This window comes from Apteryx rowi, unplaced genomic scaffold, assembly GCF_003343035.1.
Source record: "Apteryx rowi isolate R43461 unplaced genomic scaffold, aptRow1 scaffold_432, whole genome shotgun sequence".
NCBI lineage: Eukaryota > Metazoa > Chordata > Aves > Apterygiformes > Apterygidae > Apteryx > Apteryx rowi.
The window spans coordinates 128637-152408 of NW_020450686.1; the positions used below are offsets into that span (position 1 = coordinate 128637).

The 23772-nt window shown below is 36.0% G+C and overlaps 1 protein-coding gene across 1 annotated transcript in view; it reads left to right on the forward strand.

Annotated features, from left to right (window-relative positions):
* PDE4D (phosphodiesterase 4D) overlaps positions 1–23772 on the forward strand; it is a 371205-nt gene that overhangs the window by 641 nt on the left and 346792 nt on the right. The gene's annotated exons all lie outside the window — the stretch shown is intronic.

The window sequence follows — 23772 nt, forward strand, 5'->3', positions numbered from 1 at the left end:
TTTTTTGGTCAATTTGCAGCCTCTTTGCCCCCAAACTCAAGAACAGAAAGCATAAGTTTGTTTTTTAATAGAGCTCAAATTAAGAAGGACAAGATAGAGAAGAATGGATGGGAATAGATATTGTATATGAAATAGTGATTTTAATTAAAACAGCCACTAGCATAAACAGAGAGGAAAGACAGAAAGGGATCTTTGTGTTAACCGATTAACTGGATCATTTCTTAGGCATGTGTTTGTGAGCAAATTTATAAAAGACATTCATTTTGTTACATCCATCTTCTGTGCGACAGCATCATAATTTCATTACTTAACTTATTCTTTTTCAAAATGATATGTCTGAGATTATTGTAACTCAACAATAGGCTCATGTTTGCTCTGATGGTCCTGATATCTTGACGTGCTCTATTCTTTTTTTCTTGTGAGATTTCCCTCAATTTATTTTTCAAAGAAAAATGTTATTTAAAGGAAGGAGGGCAGTAAAAAATGTTCAGTGAAAAGAAGTCGTGTATTCTAAGCAGTGAATGGATTTATTTCTATTCAAGTTTATTTGCATTTAAAATTAGATTTACACTGTAGCTATGTGACAGGTATAAACCCTGTATGTGCATTGCAGATTGTGTACACATATTAATAATTTAGACACATGTATATCTGTAGCTAAAATGTATTTGTATACTCTGTGTGTGAAAGTCTAATAGAGCATGCATTTAATGGGAAAATGGTAATATAAATTTAGGGATTAATCAGTGATACAGAAATGAATATGTATGCAGCATAATAAGCAAGAAATGGTAGAGGAGGATGTCTAGGGTAAGCGTGTGGGTGAAGTGTTTGGGTACATCACCAAGAAAAAAATCAACCAAAGACAAACAAGTTAGTTTATGGTGTATCAAATCATAATAGCAAAAAATCAAAAGAACTGCTGTTATTCAAAGTACTAATTTTAGACCTTTTTTAGAGTAAAAGGCTCTCCTTTCATAGAATAATACTATTATTCTTGAAAAGGATGGGAAAAACAAGTATTCCTGTATATTTAAGGAATATTTGTTTTGAAACCAATGTGCCTGATAAGAAATTGTGTGTGTAACAGCAAGAACTGAATGAAATTAGGAGATTCCATTTTCACTTCAGAAGTATGCATAAACCCCAGCAATATTAAGGACTTCCAACCATTGGTCTTTATTGAATAATCTGTGTACTAGTCTATAAATGAGAACATGTAGGATAAAAAATGAATTCAGGCAGAATGGTTTTATATTGTAAGATGAAAATAAATAAGAATCATCAAAAAATTTACAGAGAAAATTATACATGATTATGTATAACAGTTATTGTAGACAGTTTAAGAAGACAGCAAAAGTAAGTGTATTAAAAGGGGTAGTGATGAAGCAAACAAACAGGTTTGGGAAACATTAAAGGGCAAAGGTTGGCGCCGTATTAAAAGGTGGAATACTGTTTAATCACACTTTCTCAAGTAAGCTTCAGAAAGCTTTGAGTTTGGTTAGAGTGCCTTTTTCGGCATCATGTGGAAATTAGGAAATGTTTATTTTTCTCTGAATGTGTGAAATGCTAACCCTGTAAAATACTGATACTGAACAATTCATACTCGGTTCTAAATGGTTTGTAAGACCGGGTCATTTTAGCAACAGGTTTTTTTCTTGTCAGTGAAAAGAGAAGTGGAGAGCTGAGCAGAGAGAGTTAGAGTAAGTAACCTGAGAACCTGCAGAGAGGAATAGTGTTTTGGAAGTGGAGATGGAGGAGAAAAACCAAAAGACTTAAGTAACAATGTAACTGATCATATTTACTGTCAGATGAAGGGAAGAAGAAGCAGAAGCACTACTGTGTGCCTCCAAAATCTATTTGCTGCCAAATCCCATCAAGTCCGTAACTACAGATACCTCTTCAGTTGGTTGTCTATTTAGAAAACCGAGATGCCGTGTAATAGACAGGGGGTTTCCAGATCCTTTGGCTATGTAGATARTATAGTGGTCTTAATCTCATGTCCATATGATCTCTTTTAAGCAGCTTGCAGGAAGAATGACCTTTGGAGTATGGAATAGTTGTAAATTTGCTCCCAAATGTTGTATTATGGTGGAACTGCACTGGTTTGCGTACATATAGATTGTTCCACTATAGTTATGACACTTTCTGTAAGTGCTCTAATTTTCTTGTTTTTCTAATTTAATCTGGTCTATAGTTTAAGAATAGTGGTTGAATTCATTGTGTGTGCATCTTGCTTAGTCCATCATTCATGCATACATAAAAACTTTTAAAGTGTGACAAACTTATTCAGACCACTAATGAATTAAAATGCCATTTRTGTAATGTTAAAGTCCTCTCTGGCTTTGCAAAATACCACTAGTTTTCTTTGAAAGATTTCTGGAGGTTTTGATAGTGCTGWATGGAAAACAGCAGAAGCCCCAGGTTCTGAAAGCTGTTACAAAATGGGTCAGCTGGGCACTGTCAGATTGGCATGAACTGCACCAAAATTGCCCTGTTAAGCTTAATAAACATCAGTTAAATTGTGGACTGAGTTGGAATTTGTCCAGGACGTGGATGCTTTGCTTGCAAGGTCCACAGTGCAAGCCCACGGATCTTCCCCAGTAATGGAACAGGATGTAAAACTGTTGATCCCCAAATGAATCCACTTTATCGTGTGACTGCTATATGTCCTGTCACATGATTAAAGAAGCTTATATTTTTAGTCATATGGCAGGAATATTCAGCACGGCATATATGGCCTGGTTGTAAGCTGTTAAAACGCCTTCTTTTTTTGTTATATGGTGAGGTATTTAATCATATGATGTGATGTTCATAGAYGCATCCATTTACAGAGTGGGGAGATAGCGTATTTTGTAAAAGGCATGTGACTGCTTGTGGTTTAAAAAAAAAAAAAAAGTTGATGCAGTGTGCAAGCTTTTAAGTCTTCTGTAAGAAGACGTATAGTCCGCTTCCAGAAAAGTTGAACTGTTGTCTTCTAGGAAAGCTACATCATGCATAAAAATTGTCATGAAAATTATGCACAAATTGGGTCACCTACTAGGAATGCTTAAACTGGTGGAGCCATTTATTTAAATGTTTTTTCTATACCAGTTTTTTTCAGGAATGCATGACTTGAACAATGGACTTTTTTTGGTTTTGTTTTTAATGGGAGATTTCCATGCACTATGTTCAGAAAGGGGTTTATATAACTTTAATTTTACTTATGAGAGTGTAACAGAAAACTTCATCACTGGCCACTAACCTTGACATTTTATGCGAGTCCTTCTCCCCTTCCCTTTCCTCCCTATCCCCTTGTCCTCCTGCCTCCCACAGGTGAGAGAGAAGCTTTCAGATTGCTAATGTTAGGTTTTTAGTAGGGGGAAAAGATGCTGCATTAACAGTGAGTTGAAATAAACAGGTGTAAATATTGGAGTTGCAGAGGATCTTGATTTACGACAGAGAAATTTCTGAATAACTTTGTTTCAGAGCAATATAATAGCTGGTCTTGCCTATAAATGTGAAACCAAAACTAATAATTCGTCCTGAACTTTAGTCTGAATCATTGTCAGTCTATGATAGGGAACCAGCATAACAACTGACGAGCAAAGCCTTTGCAAGCTGTGCTCAGGACTTCAAATATACTTCAGTAAGAACAACTCAGCTTCCCCAGAAATCTGCATTATATCAACCTACTGCTTACAACAAAAATCACTGTCATGCTTTAAGATATGTTCAATGTAATGATGCTGCAGCTCACGTTACAATCGGCCATGGGCAAGATAAATTAACTTTTCTGGTGTGTGTTTGACAGATTCGGTTGCCTTATTCTCCCAGCTGTCTCTTTGTATACCTTCCCGAGCAGCCTGTCCCCAGCCCGCTCTTGCGCAGGAGCTCGTCAGTGTGGGGGCAGTTCCTGGCCTATGTGCCAAGAGGGGGGATGCAACAGCTCCCCAGCTGTGCGAGCAGCTCATCTGCGGCATGGGCATAAAAGCCTGTGGAAGGGTGTTTAGACACTTTGCATCATAGAATTTTAGTAACTCATGTGGGAAGTCAGCTTTCTTTTATTCTCCATGAAAAACTCCTTCCTGTAGGAAAGGAAAGTGGAGCAGGATAGTAAGGCTACCGCCATGTAGCAAATAAATAGTAGCATCTATTTAATAGAAAATATAAGGTCAAGGCATGCGTGTGCTCTTTTTAGTATTTGTTGCCTTAATATTTCCCTGTGAACACAAAACGTTCAGTCAATTTTGCTGTTGTATAAAATTTTGGACAGAATATTTGATGCCTCTGATTTTTTGGTGTATTCAGATACAGCTAGTAGTGATATATGGCATTCTTTAATATGATAAAAACTGGGTTTGTTATAGTTCATGATTTAATTACTATCCTTCTATTTTCATATCCCTGTTTTGGGGCTTGTTTATTACTTTTTAATGTTTTGCGTTTTATGTTTTGGCTCTTTAGACTTGTTTTTTAACAAGTTCCCAAACCTAATGAGCTCCCAAACCTAAACTTTTGCTATAGTTACTGGCTGTAAGAATACAGGTATGTACTCAGTTATATACAGTACTTTCCTCTGAATTCAGCCAGCCTTTGTCCCCACCCATAGTAAATATTTTTACATTGACTTTGGCACTCGGATACGAAAATGATAGATGCCTTAGAAATAGTTGAGGCAGATAGGGGTAGGGTGTGCCATTGTGAGTTTCAGGAATGTAGCTGACATAAGGGTATTGATAAACTCAGGTCGGTGTTTATTTTATATTGCACAATATCTTTTTATGCACTTCTAGCACTAATTACAAGAAACAACAAAACCTTAAGCTGTCAGTCATAAATATGCTGCTGTTCTACAGCCTGACTTCTTGATGTGGTTCTGCACTGCTGGATTCACACTATTCCGAAGCAATACTAAACTATGCTGAAACTATACCAAACTGAAGTTGTAGACTTTTTCTCACTACACCTTCTTTCAATTTTCAAAATATATTTTCTTCAAAGACCTTTAATGCATATCTTTGTTTTCTTCTCCTTCTTCACTGTTCTATGCTTCTCAGGGAACTAAGTAACTACAGTTTGTTATATGAAAAGCATTCCAAAAGGAAGCTCCATCAAAGCAGAGAGGGATGATAACTACGCGAAGAACATTAAGAAAGGGTAGAGTTTGTAATTAATGTATACTCTATACTAACAACTAACAGGTTCTAGAGAATCATGCAGCGTAGTTCAAGCTTCAGTGGAAGAAGCTTTGAGTATTATAAATGAATATTTCAAAGAGCAGCCAGATTGCAGCATATTTTCCTGATTTAATGAGATGCRTGTACTCATGAGATTAAAGGCAATGTTTAATCAGGTTACAGATGCAACAAAATTTAATTAACAGTAATGTCCTTCTGGAACTATTAAAATCAAATGTACAGCTTTGGAAGAGAAGATTATTTGAATAAGATGAAGATCAGAGCTGGACATTTGCAGATGTGACCTTACTTGTTTCTGTTGAATTAAGAAAATAAAGTAGCCTTTTTTTGTGTCTCAAAAATCTAATTTATCTGAGTTTCACCTACAACATCCTTGTTTTTTAACACCCCAGTTTTATTCATATTTCATAAATCAGCTGACCAAATATTAATGAAAAATTTAAGCAAGATATCACCTGACATATTACAGAGGACTCTTCCAGTGGTTCCCAGAATTTTTAGATTGGGTTGCCATACTCCTTTTCTGGAATGGTTTGGGATCCACTCTTCTTGTATTTTAATGATATACATAAAATATGCATAAATTATTCCCAGGAAATAATTTAATTGCCAATATTCTTGCAGGAATGTATTCCAAATATATATAGGATAATTCAATCCACATATCTACTCTTTTCTTAAAATTCTGTAAGGAGAATGCTGGTATGTATTTGTATATGCAAATGGGAAACAGGCTTTCAAAGATAGTATGTGTATATGTATATGTTTGTGTCTGGGTATGCATATGCTCCTGTTAATGGAGAAGAGACAAGGAATGAGCTACAGGGACGTGATGCTGTCTAATATTTGGAGATTTGCTTGCAATGTGCTGAGGATGTTGCACAATGGTGTTGACTACTGATGACCTCGTTTACTGGAGAGAAGATAATACTGTTTCTCCACAGCTCAAAGCTGAGGAGGGGGAGATGAGGGCAGAGTCCATCTTGCCCTAAAGAAGGAAGAGCAAAGATTCTGCATAGCACTGTCCCAGAGGGGGATCGTATGTTAGAGCAGAGCTCCTGGTATCAGGAAGGAACCCCCCAAACCACTTCATAATAAGCAATGAACAATCAAAGTCTGTACTGTACAAAACAGTAATAAATATAATAAAAACAAATAAGTAAGGAAGAAAAATGTGAAACAGAAAGAAGGGTAAGTTTGTCCTGATAGATTTGCTAGTACCAGATCACCTTAATTCTAGTTGCTGATTTGAACCAGATATTCCATTTTCTTTTAGAGCAGGAACTTTTGCATCTGTCCTGTCTTTTCAAAGGAAAATGTATGTCAACCATTTTCACTAAGTCCTTCTGTCATGTGGATGACCTCCTTGCCTTGTAGATCTGATGTTACTTTGTAAGTTTTAAAACCTGAAGTGCTTTGGTTAGGCCGCGGTATTGTCTGGTCCACTGTTTTTCATGGCTTGTTCTGCGTTGGACAGAATTTAGTAGAAATTCTGGGTAATTTAGGAGAAACGGAACTGAGTTTCTCTGGTTCTGCCTCTGCTTAGTAATTACCTCATAAAAACAAAGAACTGCTTTGCAAGAGTGCCTTTGCATCCACAAACTTTGATTATATATGTTATAGTATTATAGTGCATGCAATATAATCTGCAATTTCAAATGTTTTAACTATTATAGCCTTCTAACATCATAAATTCTCTGTTTGATTTCTTTAAGGTTCTTTTTTTCTTTTCTTTTTAGTGGTTTACAAAGAGCTTCAGTATTTTTTGTAGAACAGTTTTATTAAGTTATAGCCTAACATCCTAGGAAGCCTATTAGGCTCAAATAATCTTCCTTGTTGCTTCTTGCTGGATCATTCTGATTGCATTTTACAAACTGCTTGTTATCTTCACTTCTATTTTGCATGTGTGAATTCCTACTTGTTTTTGGTTTGGTAACACATACTATTTGTTTTTGCCCAAGCCTTAACAGTCTTATCTACGTTTGTTCTTCAGTTTGACACATTTTCAACGCTTTCATTCAAGTTGAAATTGGTTTCCTAGTAGCCTTTTTCTCTGTTTTGGATCACAACACTCCACTGTAGTTTGGGCTTAAATTAAGGATTTCACAGGTATGCTATAATTGCGTATATTTGACTTCAAAGTTTCAACTCTGTTATAAAAGCTTCAGAAGTTTCTTTCCCTTTTTATTTCTCATAGGAATTTTTCTCTCTTAGTAGGTACATTTCTTCTGGGAATAAATATTCTTACAGCTTTCGCGCAGCCTGACAATTAGCTGGCTTCTTCSTTTTTTACATTCTCAGAGAGCTTCAGCTTCTTTGGGATTTGTAGTTACTATTCTATTTTCTCTCTTGCCACATTTCTTCTGTTTCTCAATGAACTCTTTGTTCATACTTCTGTTTCCTCTGGTACCAAGTACTGTTTTTCCACGGGCGGTCATGGACAACACGGAGTTTAAACATTGTAAGAGTTCATTACAACAACAGATAAGCTAACTTTAAGTGAGAAAGAAGAATGTGAGAGGGGGATCTGGGCATCTCCCTCCATCAGGCTGCCAGTCCCACAAAGAGCAACTGTTACCCAGACCCAGCAAGTTCTACCCTGCTGAAGTGCTACCTGCCACCTGTCTTCTGCCTTACTGGAACAGTGCGACAAACTGGTGCTGCTCAAAGGCTTACCTCTGTCCTGATCTGGTCTTAGGACCGGCCTCTAGCTAGGCCAAGTAACTGGTACTTAGTTGGGCTCTGTCTGCAGTAGAATACAGTCACTCAGTTGTGGTGGGATGTACTGCCAGATCCTTCCTTCCACGCGTGCCCAACTAATGGCTGTTCTTGGTCACTAGGTGGTAATAACGGCATCTCCCCTCACTGCGAAATTTTAGGGAATAACYGTATAAAACATCTATTGTTTTATACTTTGTGAATCAGTATATTTAATATATTTCCAGTGGGCTGACTTCACCTTTTCTAAATCCTGAAAATTCAGCAAGCAGCCATACAATCTTTCTCTTTCATCAGAGATGGCATGACACTGCATATATGCTAGTGCTGATCTTTTCTGATAGTCACACCTTCCCCTCTTAGTAAACATTCAGTATTTTCTATCCATCATTTTCAATAGCTTAGCCTTTAATAAGTCTCTGAATTTAGTTCTTAAAAGCACATGTACAGAATTGATGTCCAATTAAAAAAAAAAAAGAAACTTTGTGCATCACTGTGGAGAAACACAAGAGAAGGGCATGCTCTTTGTTTCATTCTTTATTTTTATAAAGAAACATATGTGGTCATGTATTACATCTACATGATAATGCTTTAATTGCAATCACTATCTATTTTCCTTTTAGATCGTCCTTTCCTTAGACAGTGATCRTATCTATTCCATGTTCTTCAATGTACCAAATATATCAGCACACAGCAAATACTGTTATAACAGATAGAGCTAATCAATTAGGATTTCACTGGGACAGGTGCTCCACACGTGTACTCCTGGCAGAGAGGTTGGTTACTGTAGACTAGTATTTGGAGATTTCTCTGAGCAATAGATTGTTCAAGTAAGCATGGAATACTGTAAGATGTAATAATGTCTGAGAATGCATGATGTATAATTAAATGTGCAATTAAATATGTTAGTTTTATGAGCCAGACTAATTTTAGCTGGAATATCCAGGAGCTTTCATAGTGTTCTTTAAGGCATGAATTTGTTTTGGGGATTATCTCTTGGTACCCTTATCTTGATAATTAAGAACTTTACTGTATATGAATTAATTGTTTGAATATCACTTGTATATTTTATTGTGATTGTGTGATAAATCTGCATTGGCTGAGCCTGAAAAAAATAATTGTCAGAACAAGTAGCAGCAGCTTGCTAGAGGACTCTCCAGAAGATGTTTTTAAGAATATTTTGTCTATATATCCACTTCAAGACTCCAACTTGTCCAAAATTAGGACAAGACAGCAAATAGGTTTTATCTAGAATATATTTTATAAGTAACATATGTGGGATTTCCCAGCTTGATCTGAGCAATATAAGTTTCCATATTAAAAAAATTAAAGGAAAAGTAGATATTTATGATGTGGCATTTTAATATCACAAAAATTTGCAAGTTACATTCAAATAATTAGTTAATCTAATTGAACATAACCATAAATACAATTTGTAGAAGACACTTATGTACAATCAGAGAYAACATATGTTTGAAGTTGGCATGGTTCACTGAAAGATGAATCTGGAGAGCTAGCTGTTGTATTTTCAGTCTTGCCAAAGTCTTGCTGCGTAGCTGCAAGAACCTTTAAAACCCACTCTACTTTCATCAGTTCATTCATAAGCTACCAGATCTAAGTTATTTGAAAATATCACCTACCTTTTGGACTTATTCGTTATTTTACACATTCACATGACAGAGATTTAGTTCTCAGAAAGAGCTAATTACAGTCGTAGCATGTAGCATATTACATAATCAAAAAGAAAAATAATGACATATAAATACATGCTGTCATGGGAAATAGATTAGGTCACATAATTAAATGTGGAAATCCAGCAAGATCACAAAACATATATTAATTAAAAAGCCTAAGAACTGAGCTCACAATGAGCCCTATTGAGCACACACAAAAAATAATTTACTGCAGAAGAAATATTTGAAACTTAAACTATAGTGTTTCTCCAAGTAGGTAATGCTGTTTTTTAGAGGAATGCAATGTATGTGAGGGAGAGCTAAACTGGATAACCCAGCTAGTAAAGGATTATTTGAGAACAATTTTTTACTTAGTGCGACAACTGTGGTCTGGAAACTTGCATGCAGTTCTCCTGTGGGTTAAATATAGTTGTCTGTGGTGATTGTGTGAAATGGATGTTTCAGAGAAAGAATTGTTGTCCTCATGATCCCCTAATAATTTGTGACATCTGGAGTCACTAGTGTAGAAGCAGCTATGACAACACAGAACCTTTGGCCTTTCATCAGGAATGACTTGCTGAGCTTGTGTCTTTCCTCTTCCATATATTCTCAGAGCTATCTTGTTCTCCAGACTACATGCTGCATTTAATTACTGATTCACCTCTAGACAGACCTTACACAGTATAGAAAAATATTCTGTGTGTTGTGGCTGTGCCACAAGCTGCTACTTGCATGTCCCAAGTGCAAAGATCATCATCAGTCAAAAATAAATAAAAGAAATTTATTAGGGCGTAAAAGCCTTATAACAATCTGTCCTCAATTGGTGTGATATAAACAATTGAAACATCATTGTTTAAAAAAAAAATAAGGTAAAGACAGGTAAAATACACAAAGCGGTTTTGGTCTGTAAAATTTGTTTTGATTATCTTTGTTAGATGTAGGTTTGTGTTATGAACTGGAACTGTGTAATAGTTGCTTTTCCATCCACACCCTTTTGGCAGTAAAAGGTTATGCTTCAGATCTCACAGAAGGAGTCTAAGCAGAAAATAATCGATCAAGAATTCGAAAGGGAAATCCTAGCGTTATGAAGGTGACCCTGTTTCTTTACCAACAGAGCTGTATATGGTAGCTTATGTGCAATCTTATGCTTAAAAAGCTTTTGTGAGGTAGGCTTCATGAGCTTTCCTATGAAAAGACTAAGTTTCTTTTAGAATTTAAAGAATGGTGTATATTCTGCAACAGATTATATAAAGTGAAAGAAATAAAATACTTCATGAGAAGGATAACTTAATTACCAGTGGATACATTTCCTTTTTTTACTTTGATACAGTTTTCATTTCTGAAACAAAATTGTTACACAAACTGTAATTTAATTCTTTTAATGATGCTTAAACCTTGGACTAGACTTAGCTCATTGTACAGATTCTGTAAGGGTAACTCATATTGAATGACTTCACAAAATTAACTCCAAACACCYAATAATTCTACAATGGAAGCATCCTATTTACTGTAGAGGATTAGAGGATTTTTCCAAAGGAAAAGTCTGCTTAAACATATTATAGTTTGCAGACAGTAAGGTGAAGGCTGCATCATAAAAGCCTGGAAGTAGCAGGTTAAATGTTTTGGAGAATCTGAATGCAGATGAACAATCACGCAGGCACAGGGGAGCACTATCAGCTACCAGTAATGTACTTTATTGGATCTGGAGGAAGAAATCTGTAGTGAAAAATGGGCTATAATTTCATTTTAATCATGAGACTTCATGTTTTATTTTATGGGAGTACAGTCTGTAGCTGAGGCAACTATGTCAGACATAATTCATCCAATAAATTGACATAGTTTCAAATGCATGTTTTACAGAGCCTGTTATTCTTCACAGACACAGAATCTCCTATTTCACAAGTCACTCACAAGAACTCATGTGAGTTTGCCTTATTGTTAGCATTCAGGACACTTTAAATAAATTATGAAGTTCTAACAATATTCCTTCAAGCTTTAAATGTCATTATTGCTACAGTTTCTATCACTAGCTTAGTGATATGCTAGATATGGCTAGTTATATGAATATTTTTCATAGTATTTTTGATGGTGTTCTTTATTTCAGCCTGCGTGACTTGGCATGACTGGTACAATGATAGTTGTTCCAGATTTCAGAGAAAGGATTTTAACTATTTAGCTCCTGATTTTTGCTCTGGCTTCTTGATTCAGTAACAAGGTTAATGACAGCTGACAGAGCAGTCATCACCTAACTGCAATTTTATTTAAGAGTTGAACTCTGGTTACTTCAGACACCTAGAATAAGCTGTCTTTAGCAGAGGCACCACGTAATCCCTTCTCTGGTCTCTTAGAGAATGAATAATAATAACATCCAAAGGTCCTGCACTACACATCTACTTCAAGCTGTAGAAAGTCAATATTTAGTGGTGGAAATCTGCATCTCAACTTCCTATGAAATGCACATTTCCTTATAAAAATCTGAAGTTTCACTTGGTCTAATTTAAACTTGTAATTACAGTGTAAATTAGTGCAGATGTAGTTTATGAACGTGCAAATGCTTCAGGAAACATTATTCAACTTCTAGGTTTTCAGTAAAGTATAAAAGTAATTGTTGTGTGGTCCTGGATTCATGAAAATACCATACTTCCACTATTATTAGTAAGCAGTATATCTAACTGAGCTGAAAGTAGTGAGGCAAGTTTATTTTCTCAATAAACCTGGACTTCCCTGCTGTCTCCCCTCTGGGTTAACTTGTCTGCTGAGATGTGCCTGTGCTCTAGACGTTCAGTTCCTAAAGCACCCTGGAGGAACTGGAACTTGGCACTAAATCGTTAACTGCCCCTGTGGCTACTGCTGCCTTCTAGTCATTGTCAGCAGCATTAGTACTGGAGGCTTAGGAGGGCTGGAGAAAAGCAGGTTTCATAATGCTGGGACTTAYCTTCCCTTTGAAAGTCATCTAATCAAAACTCACTACAACTGTCTGAGGCGCTTTGTCTTCTCGAGGACTGCCCTTGGTATATTRACCAATAGAGCATAGTACAGGTCAAGCACAATATTATAAGTGGCCATCCAATTTCAGATTAATTTAACCTGTACACCATTATTATTTGCTTAAGTTCAGTCAGTCTAAAAGAAATGAGGAATAATGACTGTTTCCCTAGCAAGGTCCTCTTCTGCATGCTATCTGCCACCAGTGGCAAATGAATTTCTCAGTAGTTCCCTAATAAACTTCTCAATAGCTCTTATACTCTTATACTTGTCCTGGCACAGTTACATTACTGCGGTATGTAGGGATTTGGTACTATTTTAGCTTTTCAGGAGCTTTGTTGACTGTAAAATAATGGTATTTATATCCTACTGGAATGTGATTTTAGAACAGTGAATGACAAAAATATCAGTAGCAGGTTTAAAATAAAATGTGATGTGGCTTAAAAATACTTCTAGCAGTGCAAAAAATAAAATTACTACTGCAAAGATTAGTATTGCTGAATAACTGATTTCCCTGTTTGCTACTACAAAACAAAAGTCCACCTTTCCTCTAAAAAGAATAACACAATATTGTTTAAGCTGGCAGCTTCTGATTCACTCCTCTGAGTAGAAATCTTTGGTGAGAGTCAGGAAGGACTCCTATAAAACCTGTTCCTTCCCCTTTCATTTATTTGAACAGAGCATTATGTTCTAACATATAATTATTAATTTCTTATTATTCAATTGTTTTTGAACAGGAAACAGATTTAAGTGAATTGACCAACATAGTGAGAGATGAACTTCAGATACCTCCAAATTTTTCATGACRAATTGTAAAGTACAGTTTTAACATTTGAAAAAGATTTTGTTGCATAAATATATATTCTATAGAGCAGCACTTATATCAGTATACAGATGTCCCTTTTAAATCAACCTCTATGCATATATCGTATTGATGTCACTGTAAGGTCACAATGTGGGGGGGAAAATGAACTACAGTTATGCATCTATTTTGCTCTTTTGGAATAAATGCGTAGTTGTTGCGTGATTGCTGTGTGCAACAGCCTCCGTCTCCAGAGAATGAGTTTCTCCAGCTCCAAGAGGAGGTGCATGCATAAACAGAATATAAACACATAATTTCTACTTGCAGTAATAACAGGCAAATAAGTATTATGGTCATTGAGTTTTGTAAGCAAATTCAAGTAGTGCAACATATAGTCTTGTGGGTACAGAATGAGATTGGATCCAAATACTCTGGAATTTTAATTCAAGCTCTGCTGTCATCTCCCATTCTGTGGCTTTAACAAACTTGTTTAAACTATATTCTTCTAATTTCTAAGGACATTAAACTCTTGTGAGATAAATATTATAATGTTCTATTTAGTTAATGTTTTTCCAGTGCTTTCCAGATACGAAGTGGTCTCATTGTTTTCTGGTCAGTGAATGTTCACTCTTCATCTTCTAAATATTAAATGTTCACTCATGGTTTCTGGTAATGTCAACGTTCTAGATATTGTAGAAATCTAAGAAAACACTGTCCTTGCTTCGAACACTTTAACTGAAGCAAAAAACAAATCAATACCAGCTTTAGGGACGTTTTTCCATACAATTTTAAAACTATGCACTGGTTTGTAGCAGAAATCTGGAACATTAATATAGCTGAGTGTGACTGAAAGAAACTTAGTTCTGAAGCACCTTTGCTTTTAAAAGTTAGTATCTATAACCTTTAATTCTTTGATTTTATTTCTGATAACTTTTTCTTCTTTCTGGTACACTTGGCGTAAGGAAACTTAGCATGGGACACATCGTTGGGGTTTTCCTACTCTCCAGAACAGTTATAGTTATTTGACAGAACAGCAAAAGAAAACACAGTTGGAGATGAAAGAAATGGGTATCTGGAAGAAATCTTTCCTTATCATTCCTGTGCATCTAGTGGGATAGCAGTCCTAATTCCAATTCCCAAATACAACTGTGGTTATTCTTGGGAGTACCCAGGGATTGCTGCTTTCTGTTCAGTCCCGGAGGCATTAACTCTTTCAGTGGTGCAACACAGACAAAGTGAAATGACCTTATTCGTACTTTTCTTCATCAGCTTATGCTATGATATAGTACAAATAAGGATTCATTTTTCTTCTGACAGAAAAGAGCTGAGATCCAGGGAGATTTTATCAGTTCCATGGTAATCTTCCCTGACATTCCCTAGAATTACTTGGTTCTGCCATAAAGAACCGTTTAGTAGAGCATACGGTTTTTATTTTATTTTATTGCTTGCTTTCTGAGCTATGTAATAATATTAAGAAAGCACTACACAAAGAATCTTTTGTGTATTTGATTGTTATATTAACTGAAATGTGAAGTTCCAAAACAATGGGGGGAAAAAAAAGTAGAAGGTATTGGCATCCGTTTAGAACTAGAAGAAATCATTAAAATGATTTTGTTCAGGGTAACCATATAAAAATTGAACGTGAAATGTTTCTTATGTGACAAAGAACTTCATCACTTTTTCCATAGCAACAATTCATCTCAAGTGCAGAAAATCTGTCAACAGCTCTACTTAGTATGCCAGTGTTTCCAGCGACAGAAAAAGACTTGAGGTTATRTGATGCAGTCATATTGTATAAAAGTTTTTTGTACATGTTGGCATCTGAAATTCTCACAGGAGCTGAGGCAGCATTTAGTGACAGAATATTTCCCCTGGTACAAATTTAGTAATTCAGAACAGTAAACACAAATCACTTTGGATATTTTGCAAACATTTATATTGTTAAAATTTTATTTTTAATAATGTGAGATAACTACTTTTGTGGAGATATATTTTTCATGATATGAACTTCAACTATACTGATACTTTTTTAAAGCAATAGGACATATGGATAGAAAAGCTAAGTATCGGTTCAATATTTTTTTTGGCCTCAATCAGGAACATCACAGTCTGAGGTGCTTCATGTTTTGCACAAATGTTCTAAGTTGACCCTAGATCTAAAATCCAGTATCAGCTGACTGATTTGGATACAAACAGGGCTTCCTTTCTGTCCCCAAAGAGATGGGGATGGGAGGCCTTGAACCTAGATGGGAGTGGGCTGACAGCTATCCCACCGTCGCAAACATCTTGGGGACCATCTGTAGGACCTTGGGAAAATGRTAAAGAGTGAGAGCTTGACGTTTTTCTCTGTGTTATAGTGAGGCAGGAGCCACTTGTTTGTGGCAGAACAGCAGAGGTGTCAGACAGAGAGAAGCCAATTCATTTGCTTAACATTTATCTTCATTTTGTTTTCTCATAAAAATTAACAATACACAGTTTCTGATAGTGGAAAGTTTGGCTTGGATGACTTGACTAGGACCACGTGCAAACTACACTTATTTTCTAAAAACGAACAAATACTAGCTCCTTGTTAGCCAGAGCCAAGTCAGCTCTGCTCCTTAGTTGTAACAGCTGAGGGCCAAACCCAGACTAATACATCTTGCTTGTCACCAGGCTTATCAGCTCTGGCGTGTGCTGCGCTAACCTGGACTATGCGGTTCAGAGCTCAGTTGCGTCTGGCTCACTGAGGGAGCAGGCAGTGCAAAAGAGTACCTGCCTTCAAAAGCTGCGGACTTATCTGGGGTAGAGACAGGGCCGAAGCAAAATTCTTTGGAGTAGCATTTCTCTGTCTTAAATACAAAGCTTTTGCCCCACCCCAAAATACTGTTCCCTAATTTATTTATTATAGTTTCCAACATCTGTGGCGCACAAGAAGGGCAATTTATGGATGCTTGGACAAACTGAATTCTGACATTCTTAATGTTTGAGGAATTGGTTTTAAATCTTAATATCCTTTTCTGTGGCAATTTCAGATTTTTTTTTTTTAAGCCAAACAAAACCTCATGAAAATTTGCAAATTCTCCTTCATTACTCCTCTGCAGTTGCAGATATGCTGCATAGGCCTTCGATATTTATATTAAGAGTGATTTGACAGGAGATAAGTAAACTTTCTAGTGTTGTGATGGAGGATCCACATAATATTGGACTAAGATAATACATTAACCCAGCTAGGAAATATTGGCAGATGTTTAATAGGCAATATTGCAAAAATTACCCATTTGTATGCATTTGTGGGGTTGTATTTTTCAGGTGACTCAGCTGGAAGAGATATAATGACTGGTTTGAGTCTAAAATTGTTGCTTTGAAATTTTGCAATTTTTAAGGGATGACATTTATTTTCTTTGTTAAACGCCATGAAGAAATATTATAATTACATATTAGTATTCCTGTAGTCTTATAGCAAGTGATATGAATTTGATAATATTTCTGGTGTAGCATAAAATGTCATTTTAGTTCAATAATTTATTTTTTTAAATGATGAAGGCAAATAAAATTCTGGACTCGCACACACTAGAGTGTGCTCAGTCACATCTCCAAAGCACTTTTCCTTAGGTACATGCAGAATCTTCTTTGGATGCTAAATGTAGTTTTTTAAATTGAGCTAGTTATAATAAGCAAAAGCTTGTTTCTGAAAATGCATTTCCTTGCTGTAGTTTCCTTGGTGCTGGTGGAATTGCCACACCGGGCAGGGAGGAAGCTAAGTAACTCAGAATCGTGCTGCCCACACAGATCTTAATGATGGCCAGATGCAGGTAAAAGGGAAGCAGAAGAAAATGTCTCTGTTCATCAGGGTAGAGAATATGGATTGTACCCAGTAATGGAACCTCTCTCCTGTACCTCCAATGGCTCATGAATGCTGTTCTTAATCAAATAACAACTCTTAAGTGTGACATTTTCATGTATGAGGACTACAGATTTGAACCCCAAAATCACAGTCAGAAAATAAATATGAAAAAATATTAAGGTAATAGTCTTGCACTTCTTTATATATTCTCTTACATTTTCATTAATTTTAATTTTACATTCTGTTTCTTGCTTATATATTTTCTATATCCACAGCTGTGGCAATTAATGTCTGCTCRTCAGTGATGCACTGCTTTCAAAGAAAGGCCTTTCCCATGAGTGCCAAGTTATTCTGTAGTTAAGGGGTTAATACTAACGTGACAAAGTGAACTGTTGCTTTGTAGTCTGATGCCTCGTGAATACTGGAAGGGCTGGAACTTTTCTGAGACCTCCATGTGCCCTAGGTCTGCAACTGTACGCCTCGAAGAAGACCCTTGAATTTTGTGCGGAGCCCACATTGAAACTGAATAAACAAATGGTTCTATTTCTGCAGTCTTAAAACAAGAGCAAGTGGGGAAGAAAAAGTGAAAGAAAAGGTCCTTCTTCTGATAGTTTTTACACTGATATTAAAAGCACAAAATATTTCTATTTCAATGCAAAGTGGTAATATTTGTATAGTGTTACAGAAATATTTAACAATGAAAAATTCAAGCTGGGACAATGCAAATATTACAGTACTGTGATCCAGAGAGWTTCTTCAGAAGGTGAAATGTTTTGAAATTATTAATTTCACTGTGAGGAAAAGAGGAAACTTTTAGAGTAGCAATAGGTTTTAAAGGCAGTAGAAGTTAAACTTAACAGAGTCAAATTAGATTTTGGAACTTGAATATATTTCAAATTTCTTTGCTCCAGCACTCTGAGGGGAAAAAAAAGGTATAAAATTAATGTCATACTGGCCATTTTCTTAAAAAAAAGAACCCACATTTTTATATTAACTTTATTATATTTTAAAGGTAGCTTTGCTGAAAGAGATGATAATGAATTAATTTTGCCAAGAGTATTACTTTGTGAATAAGCTTTTCCATATCCTAAGTCCAACAGAAATGTAAATGTAGATTACAAACAAACAAACAAAATCTCATGAACAGTTATTGTTGGCAGTGTGTGAGGACATGCTGGTGAAATGAACCTATATTGACTAAAATAGTAAAAAAAGTCAAATTGGGTAAATAAAGGAAATCTGTTGTTGCTGTTGTGGAACTGATTCTTAATGTGAGAATATTTTAATATATATTAAAATTACACTGGCATATGGCTGTACCACTTTAAAATTTATTTTTTTCATTTATCATAACAATGCATTTGTTTAGAAACTGACAACCCAATTATAAAAATAATTCAGTTCAGAAAAGCGTGATCCATCTATCCTTGCTCCTGACAAACTTAGACTCAAAATGGAGAGATATTATTATCAGCAGTTTTATTTTATTTGGGGAGAGAAAAAATGTATAGCATTAAGAGCAAAATGGCAAAATAAGCAATTTCCTTGCAAACTGCTTCTTCCRAGACATAGGCTAGCGCCTAAATACTAGACCAGCAAGATTTGACTGTTCTTTCAGCTGTGCTGCTTGCAGTAGTTAGGCACTGCAGATGCTGGAGAAAGGCCAGGTCTGAACGTGCAGCGTACAGGTGTGGGTGGTGCGCTGTCAGAAAAAGTCCGTCGGCTGTTGAATTGGCTGAGGTTAGAGATTACTTTGAGGCCAAACGCAAGGTGTGCTGCCGTGCCGGTGGCTCCRAACAGCCTGCTCTCAAGAGCTGAGCTCAGAGTTCAGCCTGCCGGGGAACAAATTGCCTCCATGTAACGACTGTTATCATAAATCTGTAGGATTTAATTAGGGAGAGGAAATAGGGGTTTTGTTTGTTCTTTTCTAATACAATTTTATACATTAATACACTCATGTATTTCTGCAGTGACACTGAAAACCTGTTGCAGCTGGGTAGGAGTAAATATTCTACTATTGTTAATAGCAACAGGGTTAAATTTGCAGATCTGCAACAGTAAAGATTTGTTGGAAGATTCTGGGTGCCTGTGATGGAGATTGATACGTACAGTGTAGTGAACATGAACACTCTAGAAAGGAAATCAAAATTAAGAAGATATTGATTATAACCAATTACTAATTGAGGTTTTCTCTGAATTCTCATTTATAATTTAAATAGATTTAAGTCAGGTTTTTTGGTGGTTTTTTTTGGAGGTCAGTTTGACCAAATAAAGTAAGACTACTTTAATTCAGAATGAGAATCTACATTGCTATTTTATATAATTTAAGCACAGTAACTAACATCTTCAGTGAAACAGTCACTACTCAAAGCATTAGATCCCCTCTGCCAAAATTCTAATTCATCCCAATTCTCTGATTTATCAGGATCAAATAAAGAATAAGTTCCAGAACATGAATTTTTATCGTTTGACTATTCTTTCAGTTTAGTAATAGATTTTTACCAGGGGACTTTCTCCAAGGAGTGAATGGATTGATTGTACTGACAAACAATATTTTAGGACAAAGATGTTCTCCATACACAATACCTAGAAAGGGAAAAAAAAGGAGGTTGGAATACATGAGATGAAAGAAATAGAAATGATTAAAAAAACCCACCCAAACCCCACGTAATAATCATTGGTTGTAACACCTTTTGGCGCAAGGAACGGAGTGCTGTGCATTCATTACACTTTTCTGTGTTGCCTGGATACTGAAGTGAAATTGCCTCATTCATTTGCGCTTGTCCCAGCTCCCCCCTGCTGCAGTGTGTTTGAAACACCGTAGCAGCATAGACACTGAGATGAACAGAGCTTATGAGGGAAACAATCTTAAAGCCATTTACTGAATATTTTTTCTAAAGTGTGATTAGTGCTACTACGTGTCAGCACAATTTAAGACTGTAGAGAAAACGTGAAAGGACTTTTCAGTATAGTAATTAAGGCTATTTGAGTTCTGTTAATCAGTAATGTATTTTCAATACACACAAACATAGAGCTAGCTTCGTGATTCAAAATAGCAATTGCTAATATCTTATCTGGATAACTGATACTCTGCATGCCTGGCAAATGTAGGTATGTTATAATGCCATTTGCTAAAGTGGAAAATATCACACGTCTTGGGCTGTTAAATATTTGCAAGAGTTATAATTTACAATATATATAAAAACAATAGTAGCCTTARTGGTTTGAAAGATATGGGAATGCTGTATAGTTTACTGGAAAATGGCTGGTTTTTGTGTCAAGTATTCTAAAAATGAAAAAATATTGATACACTGGTAATACAAAGGATAAAAGCAAAGCTCTAGGAATCATTGTAGGTAGTCCCTGAAAATATCAACTCTGTGCTAAGTGGAATCAAAAATATATTCAGAGTGTTAAAAGTTTTAGGAATAATGAACAAAGCAAGGAGCAATTAGATAGACTATGATTTTTGAGTTTGGAAAATGGGCTGAAGATATGATAAAATATGKAAAATTATGAATAGCATACAAAATGTGAATAACAAACAATCATTCACTATTGCTCATGTAAGCACATGGTCACTCAATGAAATGGCCAGGCAGCAGGTTTCAAACAATGTATTTTTTCACTGAATGCAGAGTAAAGTTGTTTATTTGGATGCTAAAGTATACATGAGTTCAAAGTATGGTTAGACAAAATCCCAAAAGAAAAGTCTATTAAGAGCTATTAAACACAATGATTCAGCCATGATTGCCATATTTTGACAGAAAATGTTGGTAGAAATATCATTCTATGCTCAAAGTGTTCTTTTTACTTTTTCCCTAAGCATCTGCTAGTGTCCTCTGTCAGGAAGAGAGAGGGAAAAGTCTGATTAGGGGAACCTTTGGGCCAACCCAGGGAGGCTGTCAATGTGTGTGTGTGTGATGAGAGGGAGGTGTTTGTACATGTAGAACATGTATATCCAACCAGTGCAACCTGAGGCATTCCAAAATGGAAAAGAAATATTTTGCCAAGTGCTATTATGACTTCAGGGCTCTCAATTCTGGATGAAATGGTTCAGCAGTATTTAATTGTGGAATATGACTATATGAGAGCAAAGAAATCCATCCCATCTTGCCTTCGTTTTAATGCTTTTCAGGAATCAGAAGCAGTCCCCATGAAGGCTTCATCTGTTCACCTGAATTGGCTAAGTTATTTGCATATATTCTGAACAATGTTTATCTGTCTGCCTGTCTAAAATGTTAGACAGTTTTGCATCAGCCTCAAATTCTGTTCATTTAGAAACATTGCCTGCCCCAGGAGAACACTGACTAATTCTGCTTCTTTTGAAGGACTTGCCTTCACTGGAAAAAAGGTCATGTCTTACGACCTTTTTTAAGTAAAACAACACTTGGCTCTTTGGTGACTTGATTGCTTTGATTTGATTCATTAATTTCACTTGGTTTGATTTGATTACCTGAATGTGCCTGCATGTTTCTCTATGTTTTTAAGACAGAGAATTTAGCAGAGGTTTGGGGAAAAAGAACCTGTTCAACAAAGCTGAGGCTTGGGAATTTCTTATTTGTGTTTTATTGCTAAAATCAATCTCATTTGTTTTATTAGAAAATAAATTAAGTAATCATGCAGTCCCTTTCACCTAGATTAATTTTTTGTCATTATATAATTGCAGAACAGAAATTTTACTGGAGTATTATTCCATTGCTTTTAATTTTAGGATATGGGATTATTATGTTTCCTTTGTTCAATGCCTGTTATCTGTTATTCAAATAGAATCTGACTGACAATGTTCAATAAATATAATTAAGAAAGAATTATGGTTCTGATAGGGTATGGCACACTGCTGTCTTTTTTTCCTCCTATAAATTGTTTTCTTGCGGAATAATGTAAAATCTGCTGCTGTTTTCGACAGGGTTTTAGCTCTGTATGCGTGTGACATGCATCAGTAATGTAGAAGGCAGAGGAGGGGGTTTTTAATTCTAAAGGACCAGTGAGCAGAGAGGCAGTGGCATGCTGTCAGTTAGAAATACTATTCCCAGGAATTTCAGAAATCATTTCAGCTGATTGGAGACCAGTAGAGATTTTCTCTGATCACCTTTTATTTGTTCTTAATATTTCTTTTACTGGAAAGGTTTTTATTGCTTATTTTCTCTCTTTAAAGCTTATTTTTGGATAGTGTTATAATTCAAGGCTTAGTTTATTGTAGGAGACACAAAAGTGAAATTTAAGTATTACTTTACTTCTCTTTTATATTTTCTATAGAGTTCTAAGGATGAAAAATGAAAATAAATTTGCTCACTGATTAAATACCTACTTTCATCTGAAAGGATTTCAGGTGTTTTTGTGTGTGCATACATCTGCCCTCTAATTAAAAATATAATTTTTAACAATTAAGTTGCATATTCTCTGTTTTTATGTGTATTTGGCAATTTATTGAGCAAAATAAGTATCTTCACCTGTCTGCGTATAGCTGGCTTAGCGTATATGCTAGGTATGTCATTATAAAGGAAATTAGACCAGAACTTGGGAACTGAAAGGAGAAAGCATAAAATAAATCAATGTTCATTAAGATTTTTGCATAAATTGTCCAGCTGATTTTAGGAATTCATAAAACTGTAGCTTGTACCTATATATAAATCTATCATCATATATATATGTTCATTGCAAGTTAGCTTGAATGAGTGGCAAGATAAAATGGCAATAGCTGCTGCATACCCTCTTTAATACATATCAAGTACGTCAAGTAGGATATTGTAGGTTGAGAGATCCTGAAAAAAACGAGGGCTGCACATCAAAAAATTATTAGCAGGCAGGAATGTTTATATTAGCAATTGATGAAAAATTAACAACTGTTAATTATAATATGTTAATAATAAGCTGTTATAACTTAAGCTCATGTTATAGTGAAGTAAAGTACTGTGCGAATTTGCACCCTGTCCTCTGTTTTCCATATACTTGTTGTCGATACCCCATGCACCAGTACCATAATGCCATGGTTTTAAATGTATTCACACAATACAAAGCTATATAGCAGTATTTAGGCACTAATATCTGTGATACTAGTCTTGTGCTGCGCTTTGTGCAACTTTGTGGAAGTTGGTCTGGCTCTGTCCCACTCTGGCACTGCCCCCACCTGGCCCATTTTGAGAGCGGCTGCTTGCCTAGGCTGTGCTCAAGCTGTAGAGGGAGGAATGTCCTAGAGGTGAGCCTCACCCTCTCTTTTACTCTGCTGACAGTGTTTTTCCTTCTTCTCAGAAGTGCATTTGAGCAGAGCAGAGCTGCAACCATTTTTAAGTTCAGGTGAAAGAGAAGCAAGAATGGGAAATTCTAGTTGGGGCTGAAGGAAGAGGAGACCAACCTGATAGCCTTCTATGACAGAATGACTGGCTGGGTAGATGAGGGGAGAGCAGTGGATGTTGTCCACCTTGACTTCAGCAAGGCTTTTGATGCTGCCTCCCATAATATCCTCATAGGCAAGCTCAGGAAGTGTGGGCTAGATGAGTGGACAGTGAGGTGGATTGAGAACTGGCTGAACGGCAGAGCTTAGAGGGTTGTGATCAGCGGCACAGAGTCTAGTTGGAGGCCTGTAGCTAG